This window comes from Lepisma saccharinum, chromosome 16, assembly GCF_977018435.1.
Source record: "Lepisma saccharinum chromosome 16, izLepSacc3.1, whole genome shotgun sequence".
In the NCBI taxonomy this organism is placed as follows: Eukaryota; Metazoa; Arthropoda; class Insecta; order Zygentoma; family Lepismatidae; genus Lepisma; species Lepisma saccharinum.
In genome coordinates this window covers 45526608-45550123 of record NC_139244.1, presented here as the reverse complement: position 1 = coordinate 45550123, position 23516 = coordinate 45526608, and the positions used below count along the sequence as shown (strand labels likewise).

At 39.8% G+C, this 23516-nt stretch overlaps 1 protein-coding gene across 5 annotated transcripts in view; it reads left to right on the top strand.

Moving 5' to 3' along the window:
- Lmpt (four and a half LIM domains protein limpet) overlaps positions 1-23516 on the top strand; it is a 718337-nt gene that overhangs the window by 328045 nt on the left and 366776 nt on the right. The gene's annotated exons all lie outside the window — the stretch shown is intronic.

The following is a 23516-nucleotide window of genomic DNA, read 5'->3' as shown; positions in this document are numbered from 1 at the left end:
AACGTACGATAAACCCGTCACCTTGACATTTCTGGTCTGGCACCTGGATCCTATCGGCTGCCCAACGACAGGAGACACATTTAGTACAACTTTCTCTTTTCCTCTTCATCTATTGTATTGTTTGCAAGAATTAAGAATGGACTTTTGTATCGCAGCGGTGAGTTCCTGCTCTAACTCCCAAATCGCCAATAATTTACGACACTTATGTCGTAAAGTAACTGTTGAAGCGTTACTTCTATCGGGAAAAGTAACTCAGTTACTTACTTTTAAAAGTAACTAGTTACTTCCAAACACTGATTAGTATGTACAGTCACGGACACTGCCGGCTTGTAACGATTCCATTGAAAGTCAATGTATTCATTACACGCCGGCAGTGTTCGTGACTGTACAATAACAACTTGGAACTGCATTACTAGTAACCGTGATATGTTCCATTGGTACTATTCAGTACATTGGCACCACAGATAAACTTATTCTACTCTTATCTGTGTTGGCACATTACATTCCCCTGTTTTATCTGTATATTTCTAACGAATTGCAGACATGGAAAATCCTTATCATAATTAATTAGCATTTGACCGAATTCACTACACAAAATTTCATCTTTGTAGCATTTGTAGTTTCATAAATAGCCAAATGTTTTAGAAAATACTTACCCTGTCGGCATTTTACCCACGAAAATGTGTATATTAATACTTTTATTTGTTACGAAACTATAGTTATAATGCTTGTTGTCAGGTTTTTAAAATTTCTAAAAATCGCATCAGATAAACTGGGTTGGTTTCTGAAGATTATGTTGTTTAGTAACATTATCTGTTGTCTTTAGTTCGCGGAAATGTGTTATAGTGAAGTAATGCGTGGCTTTTTGTGGTACGGTTTGGATTAAATACAGTGGCGGGCGGCAAGTATGATGGGTAGTGCCAACGTGATCAAGAAATCGAGGGGAAAAAACAAAACTCCGCAATGCCCCCGCTCCCTCCTTGGGGTTGCCCCACTGGCCAAGATGTTTATCCTCGTTTGGAAACGTGGAAAACAGTGTGGGTTTAAGTAATAACACACCAATACGATTCATCTTCACTCACTAACCTATCTTTATACACTACAGGACACTTCACTAAAAACAGAATTACAAGAGGAAGGGAAAACACTTCTCCTCCCCCATGCACACGTATTCCAACTGGATGTTGAAAATATTCTAGACATTTGATGTAAAAAGGAATTGTCGAAATGCCAAAAAAAACTCGCATCACCATAGGATTTTTTACTTTTATATTTTTAAAAAGTCTGGATGGCCCTCTAGGCGCATCTATCTATTATCAAAATGTTCATTTAACTTTGGAAAAATACTAGGTTCGTTTCTCCTAAAGTTGGCAGAAAAGTAGATAGTACCTTTCTCACGAATTACTTCCCCAACGGGTCTTACAAATCCGTCGTATTTAGCGACTGAAGATGGCAACTGTGTCAACACTGCGAAAGTTCCCTCGCTGTGCCAAGCGATAACGGGCACGGCTGGTGTCTTATGGGCTAACTCCACCCCCTGCCACCTTCTTCCGGGCTCATGGTGGAAATGTTCCTCGCTGAGACTTCTCCAACCCTCTGCACGTGTTTCAACTTGGTTAGGTCAGCTCTTGGGTGGCGCGGACCTCTGCCTCGCCGGGGGTACGAAACAGCTGGCGATGCAGTGAGGAGGTTGGGGGGGAGGTTCATATCTAGTCTGTGGTTGAGGCGGTCGTCACGTCAGCTTGACCGATTGCAAGATTCGAATCTCCTTGTCTGTAAACTATCAATGTATTAATTTAACAATACTTGGGCTAGGTATGCATTTCTTCTGAGGGTAGTGCCATGGCACGGCGGCTTTCCCCCTTGAGCCGCCGCTGATTAAATATATCTGTTATTTGTGGTTTCCGCGTCTTTAAACAAATTTTATGTTTAGTGTTTTTACGCTTTTCGAGTGTCCATACAACCGGGGTTTACGAATAAAAAACTGACGTCATTCGAAAAGCCACATGTCACCCTGCAACCACATAGCGGATAATGCATATTTTTTTGCATATAAGCATTAGTCAATGAAATGTAACCCAATGTAAGTAACATGACTTTACATTCGCATACAAGATCAAATAGAATAGCTTACCACTTCATTAAAATTTTAGTATCCGCGAAACGTCTGAAATTCTTTTATTTTCTTCTTTTTCCACATTGGCACTTACGTGTTCTGGATTGCTAAGGTGGCATTTCGTTTTTTTGTTGTTTTTTTCACGCAAATAATCTCAATTTTCGACATGTGGAGCAATTCTTGTTTGTTCGTTTTCGCTTGCGTTACACCTTCCTCATCGAAGAATACCTACTTTTGTGTTACTGGTTTTGTATTTTTTTCCAGGTTCGAAAACCCCACGAATCATGCACGAATAGCCCCACGAACCATTCATAAATAGCCCCACGAACCATGCACGGCAAGGTTAGGTTAGGTTAGGTTAGGTTCGGTTAGGTTAGGCAAACTTGCAGGCCGGGTGTTTCGCATTACGTATTCAATTCCAAGGTTGGAAGTGATTTACATAATATATTTTCTTAGTTTTGTTCCCATGTAATTTTAGTTTACACTAAGTTTGAGTTACTAATCATGATTTTGCTCTTTTATTGTCTTAAAAAGTTTAAAAAATGTAATAAATATTAAAAAATTAGGTGTCTCAGACCGGATGTTTCTACTTATGAAGTAAAGACCTATGTTTCTGTTTAAGGGTTAAATTAGATATTGTAGGATTTCCGTCCTTCAGCCCCCTCCCCCATGCCTCTAGTCTTCCCATGTTCAGGTCATTTGTCTTCCAGAACATTTTATTCCAAAGGGTTTGAAGGGCTATGAAGAAATATCCCGGAATTTTATCCTTTTAAAGTTGGCAAGCCTATGTATATTTTGAATTTTTGAAAGAAAAACAAATGTACCTTTTTCGATAGATCCTATTACACAGTATAAGCAGTTTCAACTTGTCTCGCTTTATTAGAATTCCGACAACATTTCCGGTGCCATAATCGTGACCATCTTATCAAGTATTTGAACAGTCCATCAAGTCTCTTGGAATATATCAGTAATGTTAATCGTGACGGTAACAGGGTTTCAAGGACGTTGAGGCGATTTGCACTTCATCCTGGTTTGCAGTGGAACTACGTGGTTGAATGCCGCCACCGACACCACGGAAAACAGTTGAATGGGGGAGAGAAATGCAGCCAACGTAAATGCTCTTTACGACGTTCGAAGCGGACATGACTGAGCAAGTAAGGTTTCTTACCGTAAACAGTGGGCTCATGTTTCTGAATAACGTTGACGATTCTCGTTACCTAACCTCTCGTATGAATGAGAGTAGGTGAGATTCAAAGGCTTTGTTTATGCGACTTGCAAACTTCTGCATGAGGAACGTAACAGATCAGTGGCATCTTATGAATTTATATGATGAGAGAGGTTTCTGTTTTTATGTCTTAGTGGCGCCAACTATTTCTTCATACTGGGTCACCGAGAGACGCAAGAGTCTGCTAAAACAGGATACATCACTTGCATCTGAAATGTTAACACGAAGTCACTATCGCCGCCAAGCGGATGGTTTGAAGTATGGTTTGATTTAGTTTATTTTACTTTGCTTTTCTGCCACTTTTGGCTAATTGCAAATATTAGGATGAGACGGGTCAGGGGACAATCACAAACATACATGGACGCCACAACATGAGCCCCACAGATTATCCTGGCTCGAGGTCCAGGCGCCAGGGCCTCATTAGTCTGCAAAACGGTGGAAGTGGCCTTTCTCTGTCTTCTCTTTAGGGTTCCGGGTTCTCTCCCCGATCAAAATCTCTTAATGCTCCTGCCCATTTATAATAATAATAATAATACATTTCTTTATTAAGCGGTTCTTGTCAATGTAATGTTACATATATGCATGCAATGTTTGCAGGCAATGCATTCCATGCTTTAGGAGCCGAAAAGGAGAAAGATGTTTATAGTTGTGTTGAAGCCATATTAACCCTCGGATGCATGTGTGGGGTCATTTTGACCCCACTGTCTGATTTTTTCCTGGTATTATAATAAAATCTAAATAAAAAATTCTGATTTTCTGTGACATCTTACCATGCTACTTCAGCTATAAGAACATGTATAAATAAATTTCTTACAATTTATTTTTAATTATATTTTAACGTTTTTTTAACAATACCCCTCCTATCCATGTGTGGGGTCATTTTGACCCCAGCCTGAAAACAGCAGGAAAACATTCATAAAGGGAAGTTGATCCTAAATATTATGTTCAATTATGCCCAAACTAAACACAATCATCTCAAGGTCAACCACTCACCCTGCCATGACTCACTGCAAAGTGCGCATGTGCAGATGTATTTGGCGTGGATGGTGGATAAACAAGCCACCAGTTATTGTGTAACAAGGCGGCGTGTGAGTCGGTCGGTATTTCTACAGTTCGTCGTTTAGATTTCATTGTTGCATACGAAGAGTTGCCTACAGCGTCTGGTATGTCGTCGAATTGTGTTTGTGACCAAGTACTTTCTTAGTGCTGTTTTGTACCACTCTAGAAGCGTCTGTGTATTATTACATTGAAAGTGACACTGACAGTAATGATCACAAGAGGATTAACTCTGAATAAAATTCACAAGCTGCTAGAAGAAGACGATGATGGTATTGCCAGTTACACAGACAGCTTTGACGAAGAGAACGGTGTTATAGAAGCGAAAGAGGTTCCGAAAGAGAGTAGTGATGTTGAAACAGACATAAGCAGTGAAGAGGATGATGCAACAGATGACCAAGAATCTTTCGGCATGATCTCAAAGAATGAAATTCAGTGGAAAAACAAGCCGTCAAGCTCTTATCAGACTGCTGCACACAACATCATACGAGAACCTGCACTTACCAATATCAAGACAAGAGAGCCTTGAACATCACAATTGGCCTTCCATGAAAATGGGACCCTGGTAAGCTACATGCCGAAGAAAAACAAAAATGTCATTCTACTCAGCCCCATGCTTCATGACATACATATTGATATTGATGATTCTGAGAAGAAGCCAGAAATCATAGAGTTTTACAACCAAACAAAGAGTGTAGTGGACGCCATGGACAAACTGGTTGAAACATACACCTGCAGAAGACAGACACGTCGATGGCCAATGGCCGTCTTCTATAACGTAATCAATGTAGGCGTTCTCAATGCATACACATGCTACTTGTCACATCATTCTGATTACAATTGAGGCGTCAGTCACAGACACCATTTATTTATTTTATTTATTGCGTCTTGTTTATCATGGCGAAGTTAAGGCTTTGTAGCCTTTTCTACCACTTAACCATGTTTACAACAACATTTAAACCATTACATAGAAAGGTAAATTTTAAAATATAAAAAGAGAAATATAAGATTACAAAGAAAAAATTACAGAAAAAAATGATAAGAAAAAAAAATACATACGGGAATAAAAACCTAACCTATACACACGAACATACAACAAAACACACACATACACACACACACAATCAGATATTCATGACAGTAGTCAGGGATTTGAAATATTAAGGTGAATAAGGATTTTCAGTGTTGTTCTGCGCTTAACTGTATGCAATTTATCACTGAAATATAATGTGCTAACTATTTGTGCCCAATAAAAAATGTTTTAATTGCGTCTTAAAGCCATATTCTGAAGATGAGTTTCGGATTTCGAGGGGCAGTGAGTTCCAAAGACGAGAAGTAGAAACGGTGAAAGATTTTGAATAAAAATTTGAGTTATGAAGGGGGATGAGTAGTTGAGTTCTTCCTCGCGATCTGGTGTCAAGGCTGTGTGATTCGGAAAGCATTGAGAATCTGCTCGAGAGATAAGCCGGTTCCTTTGAACTGATTGCCCTATAGAGAAGGGTGAGGTTGTGTACCTTTCGCCGATCAATTAATTTGAGCCAATTTAGCTTTGTAAAGAAAACGGATAAATGGTCCCTATATTTCAGATCGAAAATAAAGCGGACGCAGGTGTTTTGTACTCGTTGAAGACGCTGAGCGAGATCATCTGGTAATTCGGAATAGACAGAATCGCAGTAATCGAAGTGTGGAAAAACAAGTGCTTGCACCAGTTTGATTTTAATGCTAACGGGTAGAAAATGTTTAAGCCGAACAAGAGCGTGTAATGCAGCGAAGGCTCTTTTACTAGTTAAATTTACGTGATCTGACCATGAGAGATGCTGATTAAACATTACGCCCAGATTTTTGGCTGTTTTACTTAATTCAATAGCTTTCCCTAAGACCATTATGGGCGGGAGGGAAGAAATTTCAAATGTGGAAAGCATTTTTTGTGAACCTATAATAATAGTTTGGGTTTTCGAAGGATTAATTAGTAGCCCATGATTAGCTGACCAAGTACTGATTTTGTTCAGATCATAATTTATATCGCGAATTGAATTTTCAATATTCTTTGGAGGAAATGACAAATACAGCTGAACATCATCCATATGTTCCTCATATGTTGATTCTTCCTCACATGCATGGGAGGTGCCAAAGCTTGAACCTGAAGAAACCAGTAACCGAGGCAATGAAACTTTGCGGCGTAGTAAGGCAGGCACAGAGACTGGATGATAGATCTTCAAAGAAAAGAGTAAGATGCCAGGTCTGCACAAGACAAGAGGACAGGAAGACGACGGAACGTTGCAGAAGATGTGGGAAACCTGTGTGCAAGGTCCAGAGCAGTGTGATTGTGGTGTGCTCAGAATGCGAGTGAGATGTATTTAATTGCCATGAGTTTGATTGATTGATTTAGTTTGTTTTACTTCGCGTTTTGTGCCTCTTGGCTAATTTGCGAAAATGGGGATGAGTGATGAAATTGATGAATGGACATTCAGAAACAACCAAGCCCGAGCGGGATTCGAACCCGGGACCCTTGGTTAATTGCCATGAGAGGCCGGCACATTCTTCTTTTTATTTATTTTATTATTATTTTTTATTCTTATTTTTTAACATTTATTTTTTCTAGAAAAAAGTATATTTAGTGTTGTATTGTGTTATCTCTAAAATACTGTTTCTCAGGTCAACTGAAGTTCTGATAATTGCGAGCGAAGTGTAACTACCATTAATATGTAGAACAGTGAATTGTCAATACATTGTTAATTTTTCTTTGGGGGGGGATTAAATAATAATAATAAAAGTGTAATTGTTTCCTATGTTATATTCAGAGAAATTATTGATCAATAAAACCATATTAGCTGAACTATTTACTCTGTCGTACTTATTTCAATGCATAATTGCATTGGGGTCAAATTGACCCCACATATGTAAAGTTGTAAAAAAGAAGTGACATGCATCCGAGGGTTAAACAATTTTATCTGTTATCCATAGAAAGTACTGTATTTCAGATTGTAGTCATTACAATTAAATTGGTGTTTTCGAAACTAGGTAACATTGCTAACTCTACATATTTGAAACGAACGAATCTAAGAATTCGAACACCGACCGAATAGACTGCCATCTATGATTCAACTATCTACCTAGAGAAGATAGCAGGTTGAGCATGCTCAAATCTACATCTTGCAAGCCACATCACCTATGACTGAGACCTCAAGTCACACATTAAACGTCAAGGTTCTCGCAGCAGTGTGACGTCATTCTTAGTTCACACGAGGGATGTGAACGTATGGCTTCTTTTTTCTAAACAGTCTACCTCATATTTTACCTTCAGCTGACGTCCTTGTTATATAAAACCTGGGCTACACGGGATTACTATACCCAATAATACCTATTTCTCTGTAAGCTGTCTTCTGTAGCAACTAATTTAGTATTAGAGAATCGAAACTAAATGTCAATAATACATTAATTCTACTATACTCCCCGAAAATAAAGGAAATATGTTTAGTCTATTCTATACGCTTCTTCGAACCTGCGATCTTTAGGCAACTGGCGGGCCAGCTTCTTACCAGTAAACAAGAGTTTAATTTTTGTGTTGAAGGTCGTTAGCAATCTTGCAAACTTTCTCAACCTACCTACGGCTTTTCACTAGTATATTTCACAAGCTGGAGTAGATTTTGAGGTTTGCTGCAACTGAGAACTAGACTTCAGTCGTAAATTATTTCTCACCCGCCTGATCTGATCATCATATTTCATGTGTTGAAGTGCGAGACGTTATTGCTACATATTCCAAACAATTTCTCGTTCCTGAGCTTTAGTTCCAGAATTGGCCACAGCCACCGTCCATTTACATTCTGGGCAAACAGTACTTTACAATTCTGTCATTTCTTCGGCCAATGACCGTTCTGTCTTTGACTCACCCGTATGTATCCGCCTTACATGTTCATCGGGCTGTGGGACAACAGAGTGATCCCATTATGGGTCATGTTGTACTTATGAAAGACTTCGACCACGAACTCTACACAAATTATGTAGAGAAGCGCATCTGTGTTGAATCTCCGCCCCGTTTTAACCGACATATCCTACACACAGAACCCAAAACGTGTCAATTGACACATATATTTTGATTTCAATAACACGTTAACGTGCATAAACTGCAAATGATGCACCTTTTAGTGTGTCAAAATACAAATAGGAATGTATTAAAGGGTATTTTTACGAGATTAAGTTTCGTGTGATGCACTAAAATGCATCAATTTGGAAGATCAGACAAGATCATTTCGAAGATAACGAAATAACACATTCAGCTGCGTCAATTGATGCATTAAAAGTGAAAGTTTATCTTCGAAATGACCTTGTCTGATCTTCCAAATTGATGCATTTTAGTGCATCACACGGAACTTCATCTCGTAAAAATACCCTTTAATACATTCCTATGTGTATTTTGACACACTAAAAGGTGCATCATTTGCAGTTTATGCACGTTAACGTGTTATTGAAATCAAAATATGTGTGTCAATTGACACGTTTTGCGTTCTGTGTGTACTATAGGAAATCTTCGCGATTAGACAAAAATGGCAGAAAAGCGAAGTAAACTAATTTTGTTGACCAAGTATAGACTCGAACGAAAAGAGGCTCCAGAAAAGCGCCACTTAGTGCTCAGATAGGCTAATTGGGACTCGACGTACAGTTTTTGTGATGTGTGTGTACCGGGTCCGAAACCTACCCCCCTTGATTACAAGGTGATCACCTGCAAGTGGTTTTTGAAAACCAAGCATACGTTTTCAGTTCCCATAGCTTTATAGTTTAGTGCCTGCTGTGGACCCTCTTTGTGGCTGGATCCAGAGTTCGACACCCAGTGAGACATAGCACGGTGGTTCGAATCCAAATTATCATATTTCAGCATAAAGTTATTTAAGATACCTGGTTTTGTGCCATTATGTTATTTTTTTTTTTTTACATACAATTAATACAATTACATAAAAACTATTTTTCGTGATAGTTTTAATACATTTTGGACAATAATTTTGACTCGACTGTCCAAATGGTCTGCTGCCAACCCCTGTAAAAAAATTCGTCACTGCCTGCAGCGTGTGATGGGCGGAAACCGGAAGTCTTGATGCTACCGCTGCATTTTCTGTCGTCTAGAGGGCGTTAAAAACACGACGCAGCCGGCGTGACCCTGTATCTTGTTTTGTACTCCTTCTTCGTTGTTTCAGAGATGTAATATCTGCACGAAACTCTTGTTTTCCGCAAACCGGAAACATCTCCTTGACCGTCGAACGCAGCCCTTTACAGGGTTACCAGCTACGCAGTATTTTACTATTGAAAGTATTTGTTTTTAAAATTTCAAATCGTGGCAAATAAACGATTACACTTTCGAACTGTTTTCCGTTTACATACACTTCTCTCCTGAAGTGTTGGCCTGGTTTACCTCAACAGTTGTCTTACTATCGTATTGCTGGATGTGTATCAGAAAAAAGTAATATTCGTTACTTTGCTTTACCATGATAAATTCAAAAGTGGTAAATTATTCGCTAGAACGAACCTTCGTTGATGACAGTGCCACCTGGATATGGGTGTTCTTTGCGAATCATTTCATCACTCATCCTCATCGTCACGATTAGACAAAATTATCAGAAAAACGACGCTGGAAAAACAAATACAATTTTTTTTTGAGAAAGTAAGAGCAGAAAGAAAACTAAGTAACATTGTTTCCTAATTGATACAAACTCATAATGCACAGCTCTTCATGGATGTATCCGATTAAAATCTTGTGCAATGGCATGCAAACTTCTCTCCCTAGACGTCACTTTGATCCTGATGCATTACCGATGCGCTAAACAAATTTTAAGGCATTTTTCTAACACCTCGAAAAGGAGCAAATTGGTACAAGAATTCAGTCATAACTTTTTACTGGTTAAAGATACATAAAAAAAACCTTCACCATTGCATTTCTCGTGAAATTTTAGCCTGATTTGATATATCATATCACCCCCTTCCCATTTAAAATTCTAAAGTTGAATTCAAGATGGCGGACATCAAGATGGCCGACGACCGTGCGGGTGGCGTCAGTGTGGTTCCTCCTTGACCTGACAACGATTGGTCATCACCATTTCCATGTTGCACACTGCAGTGGCCTTGTACCGAGGATGTTAAGTGACTTTTTGAGCCACCCTGTATTACGTATTATGTTGCAGAAGTTATTGGTTAATCATTTCCCCTTGTAATAGGGCTGGCACAGAGAGGGGATCAGAACCACCATGTAAAAAATCGAAACTAGTAAAAGACTAGGTCTTTCAAGGGTTGTCGAAAATAGAACTAGACTAATTGCTGTCAATTCGGGACGACAAGACCACGAGAGGTTCCGCTATTGAAGAGTTTATTCGAGAACTTAACGTTTTACTTCTAGTCGTTTAAACAAAAAGTGACGTAATCATCGCCAAGAACCAATCAATTTGATTTTGCCGAGATATTGATCTACCTGCATGTACCGTCCCGGGAGGTAGCAGAAAAGGAAACTAGGATGACGTGACTTCCGGTTCCGGTCCTAAGCGGCGATTCTAAAGTATTTTTACAGGTTTACGTGTAAAATTAGTTGGGGGTACAATTCAAACAAACAAAAAGTTGAATAAAAGTGAGATAATTTCATAGGCTTTTGCGTTTCAAAGCGCATAATCGCGTTTATCATACGTAACCGCACGTGCTCGTATCCGTGACGATTAGCTCCCAGCAAAAAGTCTCTCTGTAGTGTAGGCATTGTGCACGCGCACAATCAGAGGGATTGTCACACGAAATAACGTACAGGATTCTTTCGCCTGGGATCGCAGTCAACTTCGGAATGCTCTTTACGAGAGAAGCATTTGAATTCCATTGCGCTTCGGTCACTATTTTACGCTTTTCTGAAAAGTGTATGCTATTGTGCCGTGACCTGAACACCCTTTCTGCTGTTTTGTTTCTTCGTTGTCATTCGCCGCGAATTTCAGCCTCCGTGTTACGGCGACGACGAAAACTGTGGAGAGTTTTATTGTATTTTGTGGCAGCCAAACTGCTGACTAAGTATGGTGTAGAGAGAAAACGAAACTTGGCATACCCTCGTCTCGAAATATACTAAATAGTCCAGTGGCGGCGATTAGAGGGGGTGTGGGGGTGCAGTTGCCCCCCTCAACACACACAATTTTTGCCACTTTTGCACCAGCACTATGCTAAACCTTATGTACCAAGAAAGTAAACTGCCCTTGCCCCCCCCCCCTCAATTCTGGCAACTTGTCCTTGCAGTTTTTGAACCCAATCACCGCCACTGAAATACAGAATAGAATATTCCTGGGTAGTTCTCAATAGAAGAGCCAATATCATTTCTAGGAAACCACGTATTATTTGGGGCGTAAGTGGTAACGTCCCTGTAAGTACCTAAATGCAGTGTTAAAGGTCTACGTAGCTAAAAAATCTATTGGGTTCCGCTGCAGGACCGGAACCTTTTTTCTCGCACAATTTAAATTCGGTCCAAGTTGCGTATTCTTTCATTGATAAAAGGTTCCTGGAACGTATTTAAATTGCTCAGGAAAAAAATGTTCCAGGACCGAATTGAAATACTTTACATATAAAAAGGGTTCTTTACGCTCCAGAACCCATTTACGCTTGCTTATTTTCTCTCCTGGACCGGAATTGAATTTATTTAAAATTCCTGGACCTTTAACAACCCTGCCTAAATGTCACCCTAACTTCTACGTAGTGCACCCTGGACTGCATTTTGCAGACTAACAAGGCTCTGGCGACTGGATTTATAATCCTCTGTGCGACTTCTGATGTGTGCTGTCGTTTTGTATTTGTGATTGTCCTTATCAGTTCATTTTATCATGATTCATCTTTATCTATTCATTTCCAACCGTGACTGCGTTGAGGGGGGCGTGGGGTCAGTTGCCAGTCAGTTTTTGCCTCCACACTATGCCATCTTATTGCTAAACCTTGCCTACAAAGAAAAAGTAAATTGTCCTGACCCCTCTCACCACTTTTGTCACCCAGTCGCCGCTACTAATTTCCAATCTATGGGTAATTTATTCTGCAAACACAGAGTTAACACAACTAATGAATAAAGTGCGTGGGAGTGTTAATAAGAAATTTGCTAGAGAACGAAGTTGGATAGTACAATTTCATAGGAAATAATACACCTTCCTTCCCATCCTAGTTTCTTGGAACTTCCATCGGCTTGAAAATACTAAGTAATTTTTACTGAGCATAATATTATTTAATAACGGTGATAAGTGCCTCTAGGTTAATTTTCTGAGGGTATTAGAGGCAACTGCCCCCTCTCCCCCTCCCGCACGCACGCCTGTGATCTTCCTGGATCGGTATTGCTGCTACAACCATTTTTCGTCGTATTCTAAGAGAACCAAAGCCAACAAGTCTAACCTAACCACCACAGATCAGATTATTTACTACCCCAAAAAGCTACCAGCCAATGGGAATGCTTAAAACAGTTGTAGCAGCAATCACTACCATCTTCCTGATTGGCCAAAGTGGCAGAGATGCGAAGTAAAATAATGAATCAATGAAACGCGTGTTTTGTTTGCATTTGCTTCGTTGAATAGAATCTCTTTCGAGAATGAGTCTCTCGCGACCTTAACTTTGATCCCATCCAGGGTCCACCAGGATGTAGCACAGGATCGAGGGCTTTGTTTAAATTGATTTCCGACAGGCGTAATCGGTCTGTTTGGCTTTCGATAATCCCAATAACATCCTTCAGGCGATAAGATACCACAATGCGGATATATTTCACGCTGGAGAGAGCCACGATAGCATACCTGGCGCATGTGTACATGTCACTTTGTGTAATGAGTAGGCACCTCGGATTTTACGTTTTTAACCTATTTTTTTTCCCCTTTGCAGATAAATAACAAGTTACGCCAGAGTTTCATTAAAAAACGAAACAACTGATGAAGTTTTATAGTGCCTAAAATAACCTATTTTGCTTGTTAGAACCTATTTTAGGTTTATGCGCCTAAATCAAACCTTTTTAAAAGATTTTTATATACAGGGTTAGTCAAAATTATGTTAACACTCAATAGTCAAAATTATGTGAACACTCAAATGGCAGAAACAATGTATGAACAATGAACAATGAACTTGACAGACATCTATAAACATGGAATATAGGCAATGTTATGCTGCAAGTGCTACAGACTTGCGCACTCAACCTGTGCGCCATTACATTCAACACATAAAAAACACCGATTAACAGCAGCACGTAAAGCCTGTACACACATTTCACGCGGTATGGATAATATCACATCCCGTATACGGTCTTTGATGTCGTGAACCTTCCTACTGTAAACGCGCTCCTTAATCATGCCCCATAACCAGAAGTCACAAGGTGTTAAGTCTGGAGAGTGTGGAGGCCAGCGCAATGGTCCATCACGACCAATCCATCGTCCTGGAAACGTCTCATCGAGATAGTTTCTAACAACACGGGCCCAGTGCGGTGGAGCGCCATCTTGTTGGAAATACCCAAGGTCAAGATGCGCCACACGGTTTTTTGAGGAATTCCCGTTTCCAAACTGCATCGTACACTTGATTTAGAAGAACTGTGCAACACGGCTCCCTGTACAACAGCGATGTTCTCTTCACATCTTCCTGATCTTGGACGTCCTGCATTGCCTCGATAGTTGTTAGCTACTGATCCCGTAGCGACAAACTTCTTGTAGATGCGGTACACTGTTAAACGGCTTGGTGGGTCACGTGCAAATCGCTGTCGAAACTTTTCACGGACAAGGCTCGGCAAACCTTACGCTTCCATCGCGCTAGCTACATATGTTCTTTGCTCCAGTGTCAATCGGTCGGCCATTATGTCACCTAAAAAGAGAAAGAGAAGAGATTGAAAACATTTCCAATGATCAGCTGTGCACCACCTACAAATCTAACAATACATGTTCCAATACATTTCAATCATAACTGTATTTCTGACCTCTACGTGTTTTGTCCATTGCGAGTTAACATAATTTTGACTAACCCTGTATATTTTAAGGTTTTTTAGGATTTTTATGTGACACAGAGGTATTTGTCGGTTTGATACAAAGAAATCAATGACTAATGTCTTTGAAACACATTTTCTGTCGATTTTCCTCCCTTTATTTTCCACGCAGCTTTCTTTTCCTTTTCTTCTTCGATAAAAATAAAATCTAAACTGTGAAAAGCGTCAGGGCATTTACAAATATGTATAAATTCAATGAGATTTGGATTAATAAAAGTTTCAATTTTTCACGTCTATGCAGAAAAATTCACGCAGAATTTCCGGAGCCAATAATTCACGGACAATTCCCGAAATTCGAGGAATTCCCAGTGGCTAGCCACCCTGGTATTGTGCAGCAAATCATAAATACTTAATTCATTCTTCAGATGAACAAGTAACTTTTGCTAACAACACAAATATAGGATTACTATAATTTATGGATAGTTTTGTAAATGAAGTATGCAAATGAAGATTTGGTTAGAAAATTAATGTTTGCTTGTTATATATAGCTATTAAAATTTCTTACGGTTTATTAGAAATTTTGTTTTTGAAGATGTACCAAATCAGTATTTTTCAGTAATTTTCAAGCATTTTCTTTCGAAACCTACTTCAGGATTTGTCGCGCCTAATTTAAGTTTTTAGAACCTATTTTAGGAATTTTGGAACCTATTGTTAGATATTTAGAACCTATTTTGGGGTTTTTAGAGCCTATTTTAGGAATCTAAAAGCACACTTTTTAGAACCTAAAAATCCGAGGTGTAGTAATGACTATTAATCACAATTTGATTGTGTTCTTTTTGACGTAAAGTTACGTTGTAAATGGGCAATGACTCTGGTGTGTCCTATAATTCTGTAAGGCCGAGAGTTGGACCTTCCCTTTATAACTTTAGTGCTAAGTTTTACTTTCTTTCTACATATATATTCATAACTCGATTAATTGCATAGGCTTTGATCAAATTCCGATGGCATACTCAGAATTTTTTCCGGACGGGTTGGAATTGCAAAGATTACATAGCTGTTATCTGTGGGGATGTAGGATACAGTATAATTTCGTAATTACAATTTTTTTAACTTTTAAGAATTGTTCAAAGACCAAAATGGTAATAGAGAGACAATTTAGGGGGAATTTGGATTTAACACTGGTTTTATCATAGTTCTTTACTGCAGTCATTTAAATTTTGCTGTTTTTCAAAATTTCGGGAGGGGATGTAGCCCCATCAGCTTCTCTCTGCGCACGTCAGTGGTCCATACCTGGTGCGGACACAGTGGTTCAGATTCAAATATAATCCGTAAGCCCAGTCCCGATTACCCTATCGGTTAATAGAGCGGACTTTAGAAAACTCAAAACTCTCTCTTACCTTGATTTATTTTGCTTTTTCTCTCCCCCTCTTCCACTTTCAATTTTCTACCTTTTTCTTTTTCTCTCTAGTTTCTTTTCCCCTCATTCTATCCGTCTCTTTTTGCATTTCCTACGCATATTTCGTTATTTTTCTTTCACAACTAATTCCTTTGTTTTTTATTCTTCTCCATTTACTTTATTTCTTACCTTTATTTCCTTATTCATCCTCATGTAATTTCTTCCTCCCTATAAATATGGGCATATCTTTCTCCACTATAAATGATTAACCGTACTTCATTTGAACGTTTCTCGTGGAAGCTAGCCCGACCCTGTGGCCGAGTGGTTAGCACATCGCGCTGCGAACGCCGAGGGTCCCGGGTTCGAATCCTGGTCGGGCTTGGTTGTTTGTGAATGTCCATTCATCACTTTCATAATTTCATCACTCATCCCCATCTTTGCAAATTAGCCAAGAGGCACAAAACGCGAAGTAAAATAAAGTAAATCAAATCAAATCAAAATCGTGGAAGCTATTTTGTGTAGGATAAGATGACTACAATAAACTGCGACCCCAGTATTAAGCCCGATGTTTTTATAGGTCGATACGGCTTTTGATACAAATTCAATAGTATACTTATTGTTATTATCATGCTCATGATTAACCTTATACAATAATAACTATTGCAAATCAATTTTATTTCCAATTTATTAGTACAGTAGTACGTCCCGGTACCATTACAAAAAAATCATAGCTCGGAAACTACATGCAATAGAACATCCCTCAGTTAGAGGAATTCCAGCCAACCATAATTTTTCAACAAGATGAGGCACCCCCTCATTCGTCCAAGGATGTTCGAGGTTTTCTGGATAGGCATTTCTCTGGCAGGTGGATAGGCCGTGATGGACCTATTCCCTGGCCACCGCGCTCTCCTGATATCACACCCTTGGATTTCTTCTGGGGTTATGTCAAAGATTGTGTTTACCGCACTCCTGTTCCAGATGTTGCTATTCTTCGAAGAAGAATAACTGAGAGTATCCTAACTGTTACTGGTGATAATGCTGGGGCCTGTATGGGCAGAAGTGGATTACCGTCTTCATGTTCTGAGAGCAACTTGAGGTGTATGGCATATAAATGTGGAGAGTTGTAGCTCATTTTGGAATCAACAGCATTGTTCTATTGCATGTAGTTTCAGAGCTATGTTTTTAAATGGTACCGGAACTTTATGAACACCCTGTATATCATCGGAGAGACTTTTCTATTCGATGTACTAGGTAAGTGAATATCCAGCACAGCATATTATTTTTTTTTACATAAATTGGTTCCTATACTTTACACTTAATTTTTTCGATTAATCATTTTATTTTTTTACTTTATTCTGTTCGAATAATAACTGCCTAAACTGCTTTTCCGTTATCAACAATGAAAATAAGCTTTTGGAAGTTTTGTAACTTGAAATGAACAATGTCAATTTCGTAAGGGGTTGACGGACCGGACCGTCATGGAGAAAAAAATCCAATTGTTTTTCCGATCTCGTATTTGTTTATCTTGTCCCTGTTATGAGGCGATGTCGAGAATTTAAACAAAAGAAGGTTGTGCGTGAGGTTTTGATGGTAATCTGTGGTTATAGCATTGAGCAACATTGGACCTTCACCTTATTGACAAGTTTCTTGTGAAACACAAGAGCTTCTTCTTCCTGTGAAATCCTTCCAAGGTTTTCCGTCACGCGACCCTCGCTATCAACATTCTCCTCTGCAGGCACATGCTTTTGTTTATCTTAGCTCTGGCATTTAGCTCTTGTCCACCAAATTGGATACTCTACTAAAACGAGCACATTGTCGACTCGCAACAAGCCTCACCTAATGAATTCCTGCAATTCGGATGCAATAATACTTCACACGGAGCACTAAACGTTCAGTCGCTGGTTCAATTGTTTCGTTTCTCTGAGGGTAGATGGCAGGGAGGTGGCTAGCGCCTCTCTTCTGTTTCTGCAATTTGATGTTCGTATCCTTGTTTTTAGCAGTCACAGAAGATTTACCTTTATAATTCGTAGCACAAACAGCAAAGTTCACACAATTTGCTACCGTGTGACTTTTTTGGCACAGGTTCCGCAGTGTCGAATGTCTGTATCGTTTGTGTTTATTTATAAACTATCATGTTCAATGGATAATAAACCTGCTCGAAAAGGTTTATTATTCATATTCGTAAAAATCCTACATCCTACTACCGGGTGTCCCAGAAGTCTTTCCCTGATTTCAAACTTTATTCATATCCGCTATATGCAATGTAGAGATGTGAAAGTGGTGCCAAAATGTTGGAAAACTAACCAAGTTTATTTGTTGCAGGTTTCAGTAATGTGGCTGTAGTGTAGCAGTGTCGGTGCCAAGGAATCCGGAATTAATGCTCTTGACATCGAGTGGCATCTTTCCATACAATGTTTCTTGGACTTGACAGGATTTGGGAATGAAGTTAAATTCCATACCAACTTATTGATGGCAGATATTCTAGACGAAAGAATTCTGTACATTTTAAAGTTCCTCTGCACTGTTATTGGTGACCGGGTCTCGTGATACCAGAGGACATGCTGAGCTTTTTCATGATTTGTGAACATTTCCGGTTTTCTGGGCACTGACACTGCTACACTACAGCCACGTTACTGAAACCTGCAACGATAAAACTTTGTTAGTTTTCCAACATTTTGGCACCACTTTCACATCTCTACCTTGCATATAGCGGATATGAATGAAGTTTGTAATCAGGGAAAGACTTCTAGGACACCCGGTATTATACACTTGAATATTAGTTTAAAACTTAGGTATTTATAATTACAACCAATAAAAATGGGACACCTAAATCCTGAAATACGCTCTTCCCTACGTGTTGCTCTCTACGGCAGGGGCTTAAGTTGCCATTAAAAATTTGCTATTAAAATCACTTACCACCGTACAATTAGCAACCTATATAATGCCTTGCAGGGAAGAAGGTATTTCAGGATCTAGAGGGTCCATTTTTATTGCAGGTTACTGTACATGATCTCCCAATTTTTCTTAAAGAAAAAAAGTCGAGGCCCAAGTCGATTTTCCAGATTATACAGGGTGGTACAAAAGTAGGTTGGCTGTTTTTTTACATTGAAAGACACCCACGATTCCCAGACATTACGCCCATATATTTACATAATGTTACTGCTTTAATAAATGTTACCCTGCCGTGTTTGACCGTGGCCAGCTGACTGACGTTCTGGCAATATGGTGGTCACATTGCATCAGAAAAGTCGTCAGTGTGCTGGTAGTTTGATGTACAGAATGTATCGAAATGACAGACGAAATGTTACTGTTGCAAAAACCCTTTATTGAAAGTATTGGAGTGTGAAAGGAGTAAGCGGACCTACAGTTTAAAATGGGATCCCAGCCTTCACCGGATATCGAACCCTGCATCACTTGTTTACAAGGCAACGTTGTTACGGATACGTTATCGGGGAGACATAAATGTCAAAAGAGTAACAGACATCGTCCGGGTATTAGTGTATGGCTACTAGGTTTGGGTTTTACGCCTAGAAGAAGAGAAACTGTAAACAGGTATAGTCTGTGTAATTTTTCTGTATCGTGCATGTTTTGGACACACGTCCAGTTTTCAATTAAATATGTTGTTTGTTCACAGTCTGGTTTTGATCTTGTTCTGCTAATATTATCCTACATTACCATGCAAGGGCGCGCGTAGGATTTTTTGTCAGGGGGCAGTCATAGAAAAACTTTTATTATTAGTAGTGCTATTATTTTGTTTTATTATTTTTATTACTACTACTACTTATGTTGATTTTTAAATTACACACATTTGTAATTTCCATATTCTGTATATCTATCTATATACAATTTGCATAACTGTATACTTAACATATTAATTCATGTCGGACAAAAAGCTGTTTTCTATACTTAGAATGAGTGTAAAATGGACTGTAAGCTTAAATTTAACCCTGTTCCAAATAATTATAACAATGGCGACGATTTGGTTCCAAAACTGGGGGGGGGGCAAGGACAGTTTAGTATATAGCGGGGGAATAAGTGGCAAAGAGAGGGGCAACTGCCCCCCACGCCCCTCCTAATTGCCGTCAAAGAATATTATTAATAAATAATAGTTGCTGTAACTTGCAGCCTGTCACAGAAGACAAACTTTTGTTATAAAATATCGCTATAATTTCACCACACTATTTCCAGAAATCTCAGCCCCCCCCCCCCCCTCCGGGTACCCTTGTTACCATGTCTCTAACTGTAACACAGTTAAATTTTAAAACGAGTAACACTAATTCAGCTAACCTGTGCTACCTCTATTTGTGCCAAGGTACATAAATCTTAATATTAAAACACGGCTAATACATCTTCAGAGTAGGGTTCTTGTTTGAAAACGAAACCAGACAGGATGCCTTCCAATGGAGACGTTTAACCGACTGTATTATCTCAACAAGGATACATGGATTTACGTATTTACATAATGAGATACGTATTTCTCTGCTTCTTATTTACATTCAATTTGTATGCTTCAGGAGTTTATTTCTTCTTTCTATCGCGTATAATCTTCTTTCGTATATGCTTTCTTCTAGATTTTCTTGTTTGTGGGAATCTGGATCTGGACTTCCTTCTCTGTGGGAATCTGGATCTAAACTTTCTTTGTGGGAATCTGGATCTGGACTACCTTCTGGATTCCCTGGAACGTGGGTCCTTTATTCCGATCCCTCTGGTATTTTCATATTTAGGATTCCTCTCTTAACTAAGTTCTAATTTCACAAGTTGGTAACACCTCACTTTTTCTTCATTCACAGCAAGTCCTAGAGGGTTAACGATTTCGAGGGTGAGGGTTGATATCTACGCCGCCTATTTCTGCTCTTCGACGATTGAGGAATTCTTTTATCCTTTTCCCTCGTGCTTTGGGCATAATCTTACTCTCCTCCCTTGTGGCAACGACTGGAACGCGCCAACTCTAAATAAGTACAACAAAGTGTGTATACTTGGTGCTATACGACTGAAACGCGCAAACAAAGGTAATGTGGTTCGCGACTGGAACGCGCCGCCACTGGTATGCTAACAGATTCGAGATCTGTTAATAGACACGAATTTGTATCAGTGTTTTCACTTCTTTAGTTTTCCGGTATATTTACGTACATATGACCACCAAGTTAATTTATTGAGTACTTACATTGATTTTTTGTTTTTATATCTTTTCTTCATCCTCTTATAATGGATTCTATTGTTGTTCATATTTCCAAATTACTCTGCGCTTATTTACACTGCCATTCGCGTATCTCGTGGTAATCTTGAATCTTGCACACCTTGTGCTGCCATCTCTATTCCACCTCTGCAATCAGTTTACATGAGTTAGTCCCATTGGGTACGTAACACCTGTAGTTAAGAATTCACTTTCGGAAGACATTTCTATGTATTATCCCAACGCAAGCAAGCCATTTCTACGAAACTTATCGGTTTCTTTAAAATACCTGAATGGTGAAACGCTTAACTCCCACCGTGTAATTTATCTCGCAAGGGCTGCAACCGCTTTGCGCTGAACAGAGTTGGATACCCTGACGGCGCGTATGATTGTGAATTTCTTTTATTTCCCCGCGGAAGATTTCCTGCCCTAATGCGAACAATGGCAGGTGGGTTCGAAGGAGAAATAGACGCATTGACACCGTGACCCGAGACGAAACAAATCACGGCGGTGACGTCAGATGGTGCCATGGTTCATGGTCTGCGTGGGCGAAGTGGCGCTGATCTGGCTTTCTCGGGATTTCGTACAGGATGCTCCGAATTGTATCCCTCGGCCTGTTTTTTAGTGAGCGGAGTTCGAGTCCCGGTGGGATCTCGCTTCGTCCAAGACCTTCTGGTACAGCTTCCACCTGGTTCTCTCCGGAATCTGCTACGAAGCTCTGGCGCCTTGACCGAAAGCCCGTTTAAACTTTTTTTTCTGCTGTGTGTTAGCCTCACCTTCTACAACTGACTTAGTGATTTTTAGTTTTTGAATGTTTTTGCTTTCTTAATGATGAATGTTTTTTACATTGGGGGTATGGATTTTACTGTTCTATGTGTTTTATTTCATTCCCGACAAGGAGTCCATCTCCAAAATAACCCTCCAAAAACAGTTTTTTTTTAAAAAAAAATCTTAATACTAATGATTACCCGGCGTTGCCCGGGTATTTATTTCTCCCAATCTTGTATTAGACAGGAAAATAATGAATTCTAGCTATAGCGTAAAATGTAACTAATTTTAAATGTCATCGTGAATGTCACCAATTAGCTTAACGACTCCAAAAACTATGGATTCGACACTAATCTAGGTCATTTGTGGCATTTTATTTTTCATCCCCTTCACCCCCCATGCCGATAGGTGATGAACTTGGAGTTGAACCGCATTGGGAGTGTCACGAAAACTGAATGTTAGACAACCTGAGAAACACTATCGTTGTGCGAATTGCATAGAGTCACGGATGTCTGAGTATGCGGAATTTAATATCGGTGGTTCTCCAATATTTTTACATGTCACCCCTTCCCACTCCCACCGCTAGGGGTGCCAGGGCTGTCTTACCCCCACAGTATTTCTTTCCAGATTGAAAGTGATACGTGTACCAAGTTTGGTTGAAATCGCTCCAGGCGTTCGAGAGTTATGCCGGAACAAACAAATATACACACCCACACACACTCACATATATACATTTTTATATAATGCCACCACGTAGCACGTAACCGACGTTGACTTTGTACTTACTATCAATGAAATAATGGATTTCTCTATCAAATTCAGATGGATACACTCTTGATTTTTCTGAAACAGTGACATAAAAAGGGAAAGTGTTCCCCTGTGCATAGCACAACGCCATGAAGGCGTATAGGGGGTGTGGGGGTAACGCCCCACACTTTCTTGATCCGGTCGTGAGTGGGGGTGATGTGATCAGCATCACGCCCCTGACCGCCTTTACCCCCAGGGTTTCCCCCAGGTACCCATGTTATTCGACGCTGGGTGGGCTCCGGGGCCGCTTTCACCGTTAGAAAAGTTCCCGGATTTGAACCGGCCGGGGATCGAACCCGGGACCTTGAGCATGGTAGTCAGACGCGTTACCGACTGAGCCACTGACATAGTAAAGCAACTTGGTGTGGGCAAATTTTTGAATGTCATACCGAAGTCTCGAATACAAAGTTTAATTTCTTACAAGACTGTTTCGATACCACTCTAAAAAAATTAAAAATGCCTGCAATGATGAAAACGGAAGTCCCAAATCTTTCCCGCCAAAGAAAATGTTAAAGTCTGGAACTTAGCGGGAAAGAACTAGAATGAGCGCGTGGGCGTCTTCCGTAGCAGGTTCAAGTGGTCGTCACTTGGCTATCACTTGGGGATCTCATTAAGTTCTCCCCTGGGCGCTACTCCTCACAAGTCCAAGAGGAGACACTTATCACCAGCAATTGGACACCTCGATCTGAGGCTCCCACCACTCACGGTGGCAGGCGGGAAAAGTTCTAGGAAATCGACATCCTCTTCTGAGAACGAATTGCGCTTCATCCTTTCCTTCACCGGACGCTATTATCACTGAGCAAGAACAGGTAGTCATATTATTATCGATACATCTCAAGCTGACTACGCGAATCTAGTTAGCCAGCCTAGTGGGCGTGTAGAGCGTGAGCAAGAGGCATAGCAATAGGTGCCAAGTTGAGATGACGTCAGCGGTTCGCTTGTTGATTGGATGCTTCGGGAGTTGTGACTCGTTCTTAAACTGCAAATAGATTGTAGTCAGGGATGTTACGGAAGAAATGTAACTATACTTGGCGCGAA